This window comes from Heterodontus francisci, chromosome 19 (assembly GCF_036365525.1).
Source record: "Heterodontus francisci isolate sHetFra1 chromosome 19, sHetFra1.hap1, whole genome shotgun sequence".
Taxonomy (NCBI): Eukaryota; Metazoa; Chordata; class Chondrichthyes; order Heterodontiformes; family Heterodontidae; genus Heterodontus; species Heterodontus francisci.
In genome coordinates, this window is record NC_090389.1 from 60,115,282 (window position 1) to 60,131,441 (window position 16,160).

General features: G+C 42.6%; 1 protein-coding gene across 1 annotated transcript in view; it reads right to left on the reverse strand.

Moving 5' to 3' along the window:
• The window catches only part of LOC137380344 (voltage-dependent L-type calcium channel subunit alpha-1D-like), a 487,921-nt gene that overhangs the window by 448,331 nt on the left and 23,430 nt on the right, over positions 1-16,160 (reverse strand). The gene's annotated exons all lie outside the window — the stretch shown is intronic.

Here is a 16,160-nt window from a genome sequence, read left to right on the forward strand (position 1 = left end):
TTAACTGTACAGTTAAATTGAAATGTATTTTATTCTAGGTCAGACATGGCATTGGTGAGTTTAAAGTAGGGGAAAAGTTTTGAAGTATTAGTGTGAGGTTATCCATTTTGGACCAAAAAAGGATAGAGCAGGGTACTTTCTAAATGGGAAGAGGTTAAGTACAGTGAATGTCCAAAGAGACTTGGGGGTTCAGGCATATAGATCTTTAAAATGCCACGAGCAAGTGCAGGAAATCATTAAAAAGGCTACTGGAATGCTAGCCTTTATATCTAGAGGATTGGAGTATAAAGACACAGAGGTTATGCTGCAGCTGTACAAAACCCTGGTTAGACCCCACTTCGAGTACTGTGGGCAGTTCTGGGCACCACACCTTAGGAAAGATATATTGGCCTTGGAGGGAGTGCAACGTAGATTTACAAGATTGATACCTGGACTACAGGGGTTAAGTTACGAGGAGAGATTAAACAAATTAGGCCTGTTTTCGCGAGAATTTAGAAGGTTAAGGGGTGATCTGATCGAAGTCTTCAAGAGATTAACAGGAAAAGACAGGCTAGGTAAAGATAAATTATTTCCACTGGTTGGAGATTCTAAAACTAGGGGACATAGTCTAAAAATTAGGGCCAGACTGTTCAGGAGAGATGTTAGGAAGCACTTCTTCACGCAAAGGGTGGTAGATGTTTGGAACTCTCCCCCACAAACAGCAGTTGAAACTAGAATAGTTGTTAATTTTAAATCTGAGATAGTTAGATTTTTGTTAAGCAAAGATATTAAGGGATATGGGCCAAAGGCAGGTATATGGAGTTAGGCTGTGGATCAGCCATGATCTCATTGAATGGCGGGACAGGTTCGAGGGGCTGAATGGCTTACTCCTGTTCCTATGTTCCTAATAGCAGGGACAGAAATGAATATTACAAGCCTGTATGGTGGTTGTGGGGACAGGCCAAATAACCAGCACTGCTCCCCATGCCACAAGCTGAAATTTTTCTGTGTGAAGGAACAAAGCCTGTGGGACAATCCAGAAATTTTATTTATTCGTTAGTGTCCATACTCGGTGCAGAACAGGTGCAAACTGCATCTGCTGTCTCCGCCAGAGGGAGCTCATTCACAGGCAAATCCATTGTAAATCAGTAGCTTGGCTTTTGGGTGAGGGGAGGCAAGTATTTGTTGTAGATGTTTGTGGAGTTTTTAAAGGACATAAGAGGAAACAAGGAAATGTACCTGTGTACTGGATGAATGGAGTAATAATCAAAAAACTTATAGATAATGCTGTGAGATATGTTATTAAATATTAGTGATGGTACAGCCATCTTTACATGATTTTTGGTATCGTTGGTGTTTTTATTTACAAGATTTTTACACACTATAATTTTATTTGGAGACTACCCTTTGTAGTTGAAATGTGGAATAAAATTATCACATATCACTATCAACTAGTTTCACTTTCAGATTCCAGGCATCCACAAATAACCCTAAGTGACAGCACAGCAGAGGACATGGCAAGATTTTAGCACAAGGAGATGCCAGGGGCTGGATTTTTAAATGCGGTGGGGGTCTGGATTAGAGACAGGCAGGCATGCAATTTGGCACCACTGGCTTCTGTGCTGGTTCGCCACCACGATCCCAACCTTGAATGTGGGCGGCTCGAAGTCAGATCAGCTGCCTGCCGGGAAGAAGCAGGCAGGCAACTGAAACCAATTATTGGCAATTATGGGGCCTATTAAGGCCCCCAATCGGCAATGCGGCAGCCCACATTGGTCTGGATCACGTTCAGGCCAATGTGGTAGGCTCCAGTTGGGAGATTGGTGGGGGTGCGGGGTGGGGGAATGTGAGGGACACCCCACTTCCCCACCCCATAACGGCTGCTGGGCCGTCGCCTGGAGGGAATGCCCCTTCAGAATCATGGCCAGGCAGTTGCAGCAGTTGTAAAAATCAAAATAAACTTAGCTGGCTTTCTCCCTCTCTCTCTCTCCATTTTCAGATCAGCAGTTCCCACATCAGCCAGTGGGACTGCCAACCAATGAGTGCTGTAGGGCCTCCCATTGGCCCTCCAGGGATGGGAGCCTGCGCTCCCTGGCCTTTAATTGGTTGAGGATTTGAAAATCACTGTGGGCGTACTTAAAGCACGCAGTGCGGGGTATGGACATGGAACCAGCCTCCATTTCTGATTCCCAACCCAACTGACAATCCAGCCCCAGGTTTATGTCACTGATCCATAACTGATAAAACCTCACACCAAGATTGATAGCCTTGCTTTTCAAACATAAAATGATGAAAAGTAAAATACTGCAGGGTCTGGAAATCGGAAACAAAAACAGAAAATGCTGGCAATACTCAGCAGGTCTGGCAGCATTTCTTGGACAGACAAACAGCATTAACATTGTAGGTCGATGATCTTTCGTTAAAACTGATAAAAGTTAGAGATGTAACAGGTTTTAAGCGAGTAGTAGCAGCAAAGGGGAGGGGAAGGAACAATAGGGAAAGTCTGTGATAGGGTGGAAGGAAGGAGAGATTAAATGACAAAAGGGATGATCGTGCAAGGCAAAAGTGGATGGTAATAGAACAAGTCAAAAAAAAGGGAATAGACGAGGTGTAAATAGTAAATCAGAATCGGCATTGTTACGACCAAGGCGGGAGCAACACACTGTCAATTCACTCCCATCACTCCATACAGGTCACAGCATATTATTAAAGTTTTCCTACCAAACTGGAAAACAGCCAAATTAAACACTCTGGTAACCCCCAGAATAAAACAGACCAAACCAGGTATCTTTAGATAACAACAAATTAACTATTTATTTAAACTAAATCTTAAACACTATTCAGATAAACCTATGTGTAAAAACCTTATAACTTCTTATTTTAACCTAACTCCCCCATTCACACACATACACTCAAAAATCAATGGTTAACCATTTCTTTTTTTTAAAAATTATGTTTTTAAAAATTTGCTGTTTCTTAAGAATAAATAAATAACTGGGTTGTTAGTCTTTGTAGGTTACGCAATTAACATGGCCTGTAGCTCATAGTAGAATTTCTGCTGAGTGAAATAGACAGCTCTTTCCTTCATTAAGCACGCTTCACTGGTGTCTCTCAAAAACTGGTTTTAGCTGTATTTTTACTGTTAAATTGAAACATTATACCATGTGACCACCTCACTCTCCTGTGGTTGGCTGGGCAATAAGTGCAGCTGGCACGCTGTGCCTCTTAGTTTTTAAAGGCACACTTTTTTTAACAGAGTCTTAAAGGCACACTGTTTTAATTCGATGAGAAAATAAATACAGTGCCATGACAGCATGAAGAGCTGTCATGCAAATACAATGCAAATAAAAAAACCACACGAAAAACAAAGAACAAAAAAATGAGGGCAGAGGTTATAATTTGAAATTGTCAATGGTGTCCGGAGGGCTGTAAAGTGCCTAGTCGAAAGATGAGATGCTGTGCCTCAAGCTTTCGTTAAGCTTCATTGGATCAGCGCAGAAGGACAGAAAGGCCAGAGTGGGAGTGGAGCAGAAAATTATAATCACAGGTGACCGCAAGTTCAGGGTAAAGTTCGAGGACTGAACGCAGGTGTTCCATAAAGTGATCGTCCAATCTGGATGATCTCCCCTATGTGGAGGAGACTACATGAGCGGCATATACAGGATGCTAAATTGAAAGAGAGAGGGTGTTGCCAGGATTGGAGAATTTTAGTTATGAGGCTTGGGTTGTTTGCTCTGGAACAGAGAAGGTTGAAGGGAGATTTAACTGAACATACGAACTAGGAGCAGAAGTAGGCCACGAGGCCCCTTTAGCCTGCTCCGCCATTCAATAAGATCATGGCTGATCTGACTGTAACCTCAACTCCACATTCCCACGTACTCCCGATAACCTTTTAATCCCTTGCTTATCAAGAATCTATCTACCTCCGCCTTAAAAATATTAAAAGACTCTGCTTCCACCACCTTTTGAGGAAGAGAGTTCCAAAGACTCTCAACACTCAGAGAACAATTTCTCCTCATCTCTGTCTGAAATGGGCAACCCCTTATTTTTAAACAGTGACCCCTAGTTCCGAATTCTCCCACAAGAGGAAACATCCTTTCCACATCCACCCTGTCAAGACCCCACAGAATCCTATATTTTCAATCAAGACACCTCTTACTCTTCTAAACTCCACAGATACAAGCCGAGCGTATCCAACCTTTCCTTGTAAGACAAACCGCCCATTCCGGGTATTCATCCAATAAACCTTCTCGGAACTGCTTCCAACGCATCTACATCCTTTCTTAAATAAGGAAACCAATACTGTACACAGTACTTCAGATGTGGTCTCACCAATGCACTGGAGAACTAAAGCAAATCCTCTCTACTTATATATTCAATTCCCCTCGCAATAAATGATAACATTCTATTAGCTTTCCTAATTACTTGCTGTACCTGCATTCTAACCTTTTACAATTCATGCACTGGGACACCCAGATCCCTCTGTATCTCAGAGCTCTGTAATCTTTCACCATTTAGATATGCTTCTTTTTTACTCTCCCTGCCAAAATGGACAATTTCATATTTTCCCACACTATAGTCCATTTGCCAGATCTTTTCCCACTCACTTAACCTATCTATATCCATTTATTGTCCCCTTGGGCTGAATTTTATGAGCCCTCCGGCATTGGAGGTCGTGGTGAGGGGGCCCAGAAAGTTCTTCCGGGAGAGGCCAGTCACGACCCTAACACTGAGAAGGCCCTGCCACATTTTAAAGGTGGCAGCAAGGCCTCGGTGCGGCCCCTCCGCTGCCGAGCAGTGGGGCCTTCATTTCAAAATTAAAATTAAGTTGAAATCATTCAAATTAACCTACCTTGTCCTGGTGGCCGTCCCATGCCGATATTCTAGCCGCCGGCTGGAACTCCCGCGTCTTTGGAACTCTGTTCGGAGTTCTGAGGTGTGACACTGGTGGGGAGGGGGGAGGAGTGAAATCTCAAGGTCGGGAGGGGTGGGAGAGCGGGGAAAATTGCCCCGATTAATTGTGGGGAGGGTGGGAAGGGGTTGAGGGTCAAATGTTCTGAAGGTGAGGTGTGAAAGGTTGGCATTTTCAAAAGTGTTTTTTTGGGAGGAGATGTCAATTTATTAAATGAGAACTCAGTGGGAGTGGGAGAGGGGAATCAAAGATAAATTAAAATTTCCTGCACTTTCTACAAAAACGGCACTTTTGAATATGTAAATGACAGTGAAGGGCCTGAAGCCGTTGAAAAATGGCAACTGCGCAGTGGCACTGGACTCTGTGCCTGGGACGGAGCGGTCGCCCCCTCTATGTCAACGGGGCGCTCTGCCCCCTCCATTTAAATGAGGCCCCGCACAAAATATCGCGTGTCCTCAGTGGTGGCAGCTCCGCGCGGGCAGCCCACCGAGTTCAAAGCCCACGATTTGTGGCACGCTATTAAAATCCAGCCCTTATGTCCTCTTCACAACTTACTTTCCAACCTATCTTTGTGTCATCAGATAATTTAGCAACCATACCTTCGGTCCCTTCATCCAAGTCATTTATATAAATTTTAAAAAGTTGAGGCCCCAGCACCGATCCCTGTGGCACACTACTTGTTACATCTTGCCAATCAGAAAATGACCCATTTATGCCTACTCTCTGTTTTCTGTTAGCTAACCAATCTTCTATCCATGCCAAAATGTTACCCCCTATACAATGAGCTTTTATTTTCAGAAATAACCTTTGATGTGGCACCTTACCAAATGCCTTCTGGAAATCTAAGTACAATACATCCACTGCTTCCCCTTTATCCACAGCACATGTTACTTCTTCAAAGAATTCCAATAAATTGGTAAAATATGATTTCCCTTTCACAAAACTGTGTTGACTCTGCCTGATTACCTTGAATTTTTTTTTTAAGTGCTCTGCTATAATGTCTTTAACAATAGCTTCTAACATTTCTCCTATGACAGATGTTAAGTTAACTGGCCTGTAGTTTCCCTCCCTTTTTGAATAAAGGAGTTACATTGGCTATTTTCCAAACTAATGGAACCTTCCCCAAATCTAAGGAATTTTGGAAAATTAAAACCAACACATCAACTACCTCTCTAGCCACTTCTTTTAAGACTCTCGGATGAAGTCCATCAGTACCCGAGGACTTGTCATCCCGCAGCTCCAAATATTTGCCCAGTACCTCTTCCCTGGTGATTGTAATTTTCTTGCGTTCCTCCCTCCCTTCCCTGATTTACAGCTATTTCTGGAATGTTACTGTATCCTCTATGATAAAGACCAATGCAAAATACCTGTTCAATTCATCTGCCATCTCCTTATTTTCCCTTATTAATTCCCCAGACTCACTTTCTATAGGACCAACGCTCACTTTGCGAACTCTCCTTTTTTAAATATCTACAGAAACCCTTGTTATCTGTTTTTATATTTCTCGCCAGCTTTTTCTCGTACTCTAATTTTTCCCTCCTTATTAATCTTTTAGTTGTTCTTTGCTGCTTTTTATATTCTGTCCAATCTTCTGAACTGCCACCCATCTTTGCACAATTATATGCTTTTTTTAAAGTTTGATATTATCTATTCGATACTGCACTCAGTGCATAAAATTTTGAAGGGTGCAGATAGAGGGGATAAGAAGGACCTATTTCCCTTAGAAAGGAGGTCAAGGACCAACAGGCATAGATTTAAAGTAATTGGTAGAAGGATTAGAGGGGAGTTGAATAATTGTTTTCACCCAAAGCGTGGTGGGGGTCAGGAACTGGCTGCCTGAAAGGGTGATAAAGACTGAAATCCACATCACATTTTAAAAAACATTTGGATATCCACTTGAGGTGCCATAACCTACAGGACTACGGACCATGAGGTGGAAGGTAGAATTAGGCTGCATGACTTTTTTTTGGCTAGCACAGACACAATGAGCCGAATGGCCTCCTTCTGTACCATAATTTTTCTTCACGTTTCCAAGTACAAATAAATTGCTGATTCACCGGGAAGGAGTGTTTGGGGCCTTGTATGGTGAGAAGAGTGGAGGTAAAAGCGCAGGTGTTGCATCTCTTGCAATTGCATGTGAAGAAGCTGGGAAGAGAAGGGGTGTTGGGGTGATTGAAGAGAAGACCAGGGTGCCATGGAGAAAACGTTCCCTTCAAAAGGCTGAAAAGAGGGAAGGGGAAATTGTGTTTGATGATGGCATCATGCTGGAGGTAGCGGAAGTGGGGGAGGATGATCCGTTAAATATGGAGGCTTGTGGGGTAGAAGGTAAGAGCAAGGGGTAAACTATCATAGTTCTGGGAGGCAGGTGGAAGGGATGAGGGCAGTAAGGGGAATCCTCAGTTGAGGAAAAAGGAAGATAAATCGGAAATGTTGGTATGGAAGGCTGCATCGTCAGAACAGATATGACAGAGAAACTAGGAGAATAGAATGGACTCTTTACAAATAGCGGTGCAAACTCTGGATCCAACTAAAACGAAGTATGGGACTGAAAGTTTTCTGAAGGTTGAGAGTAATAGATGGGGTGGTAATTGGCCAGATTGGATTTGTCCTGCTTTTTGTGGATAGGACATACCTGGGTAATTTTCCACATTGTTGGGTAGATGCCATTGGTGTAGCTATACTGGAACAACTTGGCTTGGGGCGCAGCTAATTCTGGAGCACAAGTCTTCAAGTACTACTATGTTGTCAGGGCCCACAACATTAGCTGTATCCAGTGCTTTCAGCTAGTCCTTGATATCACATGCAGTGAATCGAACTGGCTGAAGACTGGCATCAGTGATGCTGGAGACCACAGGAGGTCTCTTCAGACATGTCATGTAGGCGTGTCTCAGTCTGAAAACTCAGATTCTGCGATAAGGCAGCATCATACATTTGAGGTGCAGTCATACCTGCCTTTGTTCTCTCCATGAACTCCTTTTTTTCTACCTCAAAAAACCAGTGCAGCCACTGGATTGTCCAGTGGAATTTTCTTGCTTAACACTGGTTACTGCGACTGCAAGAGCCAGTATAAGCAAAAGTGCAAGAGGAAAACATTTGTGTAATGATCAGGCAAGTTCAAAAATACAGCCACTTACCGTTAAGTGGGCACATCTTTGTAAACTTGATTTATTAGCCAATAGAGTCAATTTTAACTCAGCCTGTGTTGCAGAAATGGGACACCAGAGGAGGTACAGCATCTGTTCATCAATTACTACATCCTTATCGCTTTGCCACCATATTTACGACGGAGGAAGAAGAGTGGAAGAGCAGTAGTGATAGGGGACTCATTAGTTAGGGGAACAGACAAGTGTTTCTGCGGCCGTAAAAGGGTCTCCAGGATGGTGTGTTGCCTCCCTGGTGCCAGGGTCAAGGATGTCATGGAACGACTCCCGGACATTCTTCTGGGGGAGGGTGAACAGCCAGAGGTCATGGTCCATGTTGGCACCAATGACATAGGTAGGAAGGGGGAGGAAAGCAGATTCTAGGGAGCTAGGAAGGAAATTAAAAAGCAGGACCTCAAAAGCAGTAATCTCAGGATTACTCCCAGTCCCATGTGCGAGTGAGCATAGGAATAGGAGAATTGAGTGATTGAACATGTGGCTGGAGAACTGGCATAGGAGGGAAGGCATCAAAGTACTGAAGCATTGGGATCAGTTCTGGGGCAGGTGGGACCTGTACAAAATGGACGGGTTGTATCTTAGCAGGACTGGGATGAATATCCTTGCAGAGAGATTTGCTAGTGCTGTTGGGGAGGGTTTAAACTAGATTGGCAGGGGGCTCAGAGGCAAAACTGGTTACTTGTCAGGGGTGTGGGAACCAGGAGCAAATATCAGAGAGGAATACCAAGGTGCACAGAATACTGGGGGAGATAGCTAGCACTAGAGTAGGGAATACTAAGGTATTAGGTGGGTCAGAGTAAGGGAGAAAGTAATAAAGTCTAAGTCAGGATTCACGTGCATGTATGCGAATGCAAGGAGTGTGGTTAATAAGATTGGTGGGGTTCAGGCGCAAATTGCCATGTGGAAATATGATGATATGGCTATAACAGAGACCTGGCTCAAAGAAGGGCAGGACTGGGCGTTAAATATTCCTGGATACAAGGTGTTCAGGCAAGATAGGAAAGGGAGAAAAGGGGGAGGGTGGTGGTATTGATTAAGGAGACCTTTGCAGTTCTGGAGAAAAAGGATGTCCCAGAGGGGTCGAGGAGAGAATCAATTTGGCTAGAGCTCAGGAACATTCCTCGTATTGTCTATAGGTCACTAGCTAGTAAGAAGGATGTGGAGGAACCATTTTGCAAGGAAATTACAGAGAAGTGCAAGAATTATAGAGTAGTTATAATGTGGGACTTCAATTATCCAAACATAGACTGGGATAGTAGTAGTGTAACGGGCAGTGAGCAGCAAGAGTTCCTAGAGTGTGTTCAGGAAAATTTTCTACAACAGTATGTTGCTAGTCCTATGAGAAAGGAGGCACTGCTAGACCTGATTCTTGGAAATGAGGTGTGCCAAGTAGATCAAGTATCAGTAGGAGAGCATTTAGGAGACAGTGATCATTGTATCATAAGGTTTAGGCTGACTATGGAAAAGGACAAAGAACAATCCAGGGTAAGATTACCTAACTGGGGGAAAGCCAACTTCAATGGCGTAAGAATGGAGCTGGGGCGAATAAATCGGAGTCAAACGATGGCAGGAAAACCGGTAGCTGAAATATGGGCTACCTTCAAAGAGGAGATAGTTCGGGCACAGTCAAGATTTGTTGCCTCAAAGGGGAAAGAAAGGGCAAACAAATCCAGAACTCCCTGGATGACAAAAGAGGTAGAGATTAAGATAAAGAAAAAGTGTGTTTATGACAGATGCCAGGTAGAAAATACGATTGAGAACCAGGCTGAATATAGAAAGTCCAGAGGGGAAGTGAAAAAGCAAATAAGAGAAGCAAAGAGTTAGCATGAAAAGTGACTGGCAGCCAGCATTAAAGGAAATCACAAAGTTTTCTATAGACATATAAATAGTAAAAGGATGGTAAAAGGGGGAGTGGGGCCTATTAGGGACCAGAAAGGGGATTTACACATGGAAGCAGGTGGTATAGATGAGGTATTAAATGAATACTTTGCATCTGTCTTTACCAAGAAAGAAGATGCAACCCAGACAATGGTGAAAGAGGAGGTAATTCAGACACTAGAAAGGTTTAAAATTGATAAAGAGGATGTATTAGTTAGGCTGTCTGTACTTAAAGTGGATAAGGCACCAGAACCAGATGAGATGCATTCAAGGATACTGAGTGAAGTGAAGGAGGAAATCGCAGAGGCATTGGCCATAATTTTTCAGTCTTCCTTAGACTCGGGGGTGGTGCCAGAGGACTGGAGAATTGCAACCGTTATACCCTTGTTCAAAAAAGGGTGTAAAGATAAGTCTAGCAACTACAGACCAGTCAGTTTACCTTCGGTGATGGGGAAACTTCTCGAAAAAATAATTTGGGACCAAATTAATAGTCACATGCACAAATGCGGGTTAATTAAGGAAAGTCAGCATGGATTTTAAGGGAAAATCATGTTTAACTAACTTGCTGGAGGTTTTTGAGGAGGTAACAGAGAGGGCTGATCAGGGCAAGGTTGTTGATATGGTGTACATTGTGACGGAAACCACACCTGCCAAATGGAAACATACTCATTTTGTCATATGGAACACTATTTGGAACTGTTACTGGACATTGAACAATCTGGTTTCAAAAAAAACACAGGACACTGTGGCTGAAAACATAGTTGCAACATTTGCATTCTGAGAGACAGTTGCCCAGAGAGACAATGGACGTATTCCCTGATTCAATTAGCCAGATGGTTTTGTCACTAGTGATGATCAAGAGAAATTGACAGTCATTGAATGTGTAAGAACCAGCATTCCACCCCCACCCCATTGCATGTGTCTGGTAAACTTGGAAGAATTAACAAACTTCGCAGGTGATGCTGTTTCAAACAAAAAGCTAGTCACATGATTAATCTGGTCAACCTGGAGTTAACTGAATTGTGCTCACAGAAAAGTTTTGAAAGAGACAGCAATTGAACTTCAAGAAGAAAGCATCTCTCTCTCTCTCTCTCTCTGACATGCAAAATTCCAGGGACCCATGGAAGTAACTTATGCTTCAAGACAGAAGACCAGCGAAACATGTTTGAAAGTGTGCACTGGGCCCCAACGAGAACTGCAAGACTTAACTTCAATCAAAGACTTTACATCCAACCCAAAACCATTAAATGACTTCCATCTGCTACTTCAAAACTTCCCCCTTTTAATTCTTTCTCCTCCTCTGTATCTATTTTTGTGTGTGTTAATCACATATGCATGCTAGCATGGTCGCGTCGTGTGTTGTTAGTAGTTTTAACTGAGTTAGAGTTTTAAGGTTAATAAACTTACACCTTTCTTGTTTAAATCTGAGAAAACCTATCCAGTTGATTTCAGTACAATTACAATTAGAGAGCAGTAAGCAAGGACTCACTGAGAGGAAGCTAAAACACTGTGTTTTAAAAGTCAAACCCTGTTATGGCCAAACCAGGAAAAAGGCCAAGAGGGGAGCCCTAGACCCCTTCCTCACCTGGTGGCAACAACATGGACTTTCAAAAGGCGTTTGATATAGTGCCACACAACAGACTTGTGAGTAAACATGTAACTCATGGAATAAAAGGGACAGTAGCAACATGAATATGGAATTGGTTGAGTGACAGGAAACAAAGAGTAGTGGTTAATGGATGTTTTCGGGCTGGAGGAAGGTTTGTAGTGGAGTTCCCCAAGGGTCAGTGTTGGGACCCTTGCTTTTCCTGATATATATTAATGATCTACACCTTGGTGCACAGGGCACAATTTCAAAGTTTGCAGATGATACCAACCTTGGAAGCATTGTGAACTGTGAGGAGGATAGTGTAGAACTCCAAAAGGACATAGACAAGTTGGTGGAATGGGCAGACAGGTGGCAGATGAAGTTCAATGCAGAGAAATGTGAAGTGATTCATTTTGGTAGGAGGAACATGGAGAGCCAATATAAAATAAAGGGTACAATTTTAAAGCGGGTGCAGGAACAGAGGGACCCGGGCATATATGTGCATAAGTCATTGAAGGTGGCTGGGCAGGTTGAGAGAGTGGTTGACAAAACATACAGTATCCTGGGCTTTATTAATAGGGACATAGAGTACAAGAGCAAGGAAGTTATGTTGAACTTGTTTAAGACACTAGTTTGGCCTCAGCTGGAGTATTGTGTCCAGTTCTGGGCGCCGCACTTTAGGAAAGACGTGAGGGCATTGGAAAGAGTACAGAAAAGATTCATGAAAATGGTTCCAGGGATGAGGAACTTCAGTTATGACGATAGATTAGCTAATTTAGGGCAGCTTTCCTTGGAGAAGGCTGAGAGGTGATTTGATAGAGATATTCAAAATCATGAGAGGTCTGGACAGAGTGACAGAGAGAAACTGTTCCCACTCGTGAAAGGATTGAGAACGAGAGGACACAGATTTAAAGTATTTGGTAAGAGAAGCAAAAGTGACATGAGGAAAAACTTTTTCACACAGAGTGTGATTCAGGTCTAGAATGCACTGCCCGAGAGCGTGGTGGAAGCAGATTCAATTGAAGCATTCAAAAGGAAATTAGACTGTTATATGAAAAGGAAGAATGTGCAGGGTTATGGGGAGGAGGTGGGGGAATGGAACTGAGTAAATTGCTCTTTCGGAGAGCTGGTGTGGACACGATGGGCCGAATGGCCTCCTTCTGTACTGTAACAATTTTGTGATTCTCTTGTGATTCTGTGATTTTGCTGAGTGTTCCAAAGGCCTAACTGAATCAAGCATAAACCTGATTACTGCATGCAAATTGGGGGTCCTATGATGTGCACAACAAGCCGATGCAATTTAGAGGGTCAATTATGTGCCATCCTCTCACCCCGAGTAATTGCACATCCCCCGGATTTACCCTTCAGCCAGCTCAAAATTTGATTATTAAAATAAGGATTTAATTAAATTAATTAAAATATAGCGCCTTTCCTGACTTCAGGATATCTACAAGACAGAACACTTTACACCCAATTAAGTACTTTTGAAGTGTAGTCACTGTTGTAATGTAGGAAACACAGCAGCCAATTTGTGCACAGCAAAAACCCACAAACAGCAAGATGTTAATGACCAAATAATCTGTTTTTGTGATGTTGATTGAGGGATAAATATTGGCCAGGACACCAGGGCTAATTCCCCTGCTGTTCTTTGAAATTATGTCGTGGAATCTTTTACGTCAACCTGAGAGAGCAGACGGGCCTCAGATTAATGTCTCATCCAAAAGATGGCACTTCTGACACTGCACACTCCCTCAGTAGTGCACTGGAATGCCAGCTTAGATTTTTGCGCTCAAATCTCTGGAATGGAACTTGAACCCAGAACTTTCTGATTTTAGAGGTGAGCATGTTACTGACTGAGCCATGGCTGACACTCATATTACACCAACCCAGAGCCAACAAGCTGCAGCGAGACACCCATTTGGAATGTTTAGCTCAGTGTCAGCATGGTAATCAGGCCCCACACTTGAAATAAACCAAGCCTCTTGCCAACAGGAACAAATGGGCACTCCACCTGCTACCTGCTTCTTCCATGTCTGGAGATAAAATGTACCCAAAATTTTCAACTTGCTCATTAGCTGCTGGGACAAGCCCAAAGCTGTTAAAGGATGTTTTATTCCATTAAGAGCACTGTGTAAATATAGGCTGTTATTATTCTAATTATTAAAATCACCTGCCATCTCAACAATGCATACAGACTTAGTGTTTTGGGGCAAATTTGGCCCCAACAGCCAACTACTCCAAGCACAGATTTGCCAGCTGTGCAAATTTGAAGCTGTCAAGTAATGATTAACTATACTTAGTTAAACATTGGAAGCAATGCATAAGCTATGCTGCATGGAGATGCTGTTACATTGGATAGTTATCAAGAAATCATATTGAAAGTATATGAACTCTCAGGGAGGTCTACCTAGTGTACAGACCAAGTTTTTTTTTCTGATATTTTCTTACAGCTGCCACAATTTATCTTACCACACTTGAAGCTGTCATGATCTGATTTTTTAATATGATTAAAATACTTTCAGATGGTGGAGCAGTTTTCTTATATTCCAATATTATCCTGCAATGCCCAAGTGTTGTCCCTGACAAATTCCTCAAATTGCACAAGCATAATTAACTCAGAGTAAGGAATATAAATTTCCGATGGAGTAAATAGCTACATAGAATGCACATATACAATTTCAATCAAATAATTCTGAATCATGTAATTTTTCACACAGAGATAAGTAAATTTAATTATAGGGTAAGTAATCAATCTATAGACAGGCACAATAAAGATGCAGAAAGCACTGAGGTCAGAGTTTCAGTGGATTACTGTGAAACAGCTTGCTTACCAAATTTGAAATAAAATTATTTAAATAGAATCACAGAATAGTACAGCATAGAAAGAGGCCATTCAGCCCATTGAGTCTGCACAGACATTTTTGTGGCAGCGTCTTTCCGTTCCCATGGAGGCTGGCTTAAAGGTGGGACTGGGTGCAAAGTTGGGAATGAGGGTGTCGGGTCGATGGGCGGGTAGCTGCTACCATTGATGACCCGCCTCCTGCAAGATGTTTTTGCTGTATGAATAGTCTGCGATAGCCTTCTTAAACTCTGATTAAACTCAACATACCCACCATATTGGTTGCAGTCAATCCTGATTAATACCAACAAGTTGCATAGCAAATACATACATGAAGATTTCCTGTCAATATTGCGAGAAAATTTTTCCACAGCTGAGCTGCTAAGAAAATATTCTGCAATCTGCCTTTCAGCAGTTTCATGCAGGGAATCTTTTTCTTCCCAACCCCCTCTCACATAGCCTGTTGCAGGATCTTTTGACCATTTTTCCACTGGAAGAATTTGGAAAACAGTTACTTTTAAATGTGAACAAAACAGAAAATACTGTAAAAGCTGGAAATCCGAAACAAAGACAGAAAACCGTGGAAACATTCAGCAGGTCAGGAAGCATCTGTGGAGGACTCGCTGCATCACGCATCGAGGTGTCTGGGCAGCCTGGTCCTGTATCCTGCCACCAATATTAGGAGATAGCTGAGCAAAGTGGCTAGAAAAGAAGACAACATCATGAAGGCAGATTCTAGTCACAGTACATTTCCAGAGGCCCGGAGCTGAGTGCCCCGATCAGATGAAAGATAGACTTGAATGCATCAGCTAGGTCCTGCAGATCCTGAGAGATAGCGCCCCAACAATCGCTCCAAACAGTTCCACAAGGCCAGTGGTCAAAGCCTCTAATTTGCATGCCTGGTCTGGCAGCTTCCGTCAAGGTGGTGGATACTAATGTCCATAGTGCCACAACTCACTCCAGGGGCACTACATTATGTTAAATCATTCTCTGATATTGGCACTGAGAAAGGCATGGGACTCTGCCATGAGCCCTCCCATCTGTCACAAGTGTTCCGAGATGATCCTCATGGAATCCATGTGAGTGTGATGCTCATCCAGCATTCTTTTGTTTAAGAGCAGGACCCCAGAGATCTGAGTCCGCAGGCTCAGGAGACAGAGACTGATTTCTGCAGCGTCTCTGCTTCCCTCCGTCAGATTCTGGCTTCCAACCCCCTGATCTGTATCCTAAATGTTGGCTGCTCTTTTGGCTCTTATTGGCATCCTTGTCATGCATGCTTCCTTCAGCACAACTACGAGTCGTTTAAGCAGGCTTGATAGCCAGCTGCTGCACTAGGTCTCCACCTCTTCTCCAGCTATTTCCCAGTTTCCCCCTAATGTGAGAAATATTTGTACCCATTTGGGACCTAACTCCCTTCACTTCAGACAGCTTACGGACCTCTCTATATTCAAGTTAGTTGACCCTGCATTTAAGCATAGTCAGCACAAGTAGAAGTCCCATTCACTTCCAGTAGTGCAATAGCATCATGAAAATTTCAGGCTCATTAAATACAGGAAATACAAAAGTAATGAAAAAATAGTAACACAAAAGACAACTTTTAAAAACAAGACAAATGAATATGCTGAAAAAATGATCCATATTTGTTCATCAATTTCACTTTTTTTTGTTTGTGTATTTTAAGCCTTTATTTAGTGACTATGTTAGTTGTTGCACTTTGTGTATTGTTATTAGAATGCTGCTAGCTATTTTTGTAGGTTTTTTGTTTTTATTTCTCATCTTTTCTTCTTTTTTCCACTTTCTTCAAAA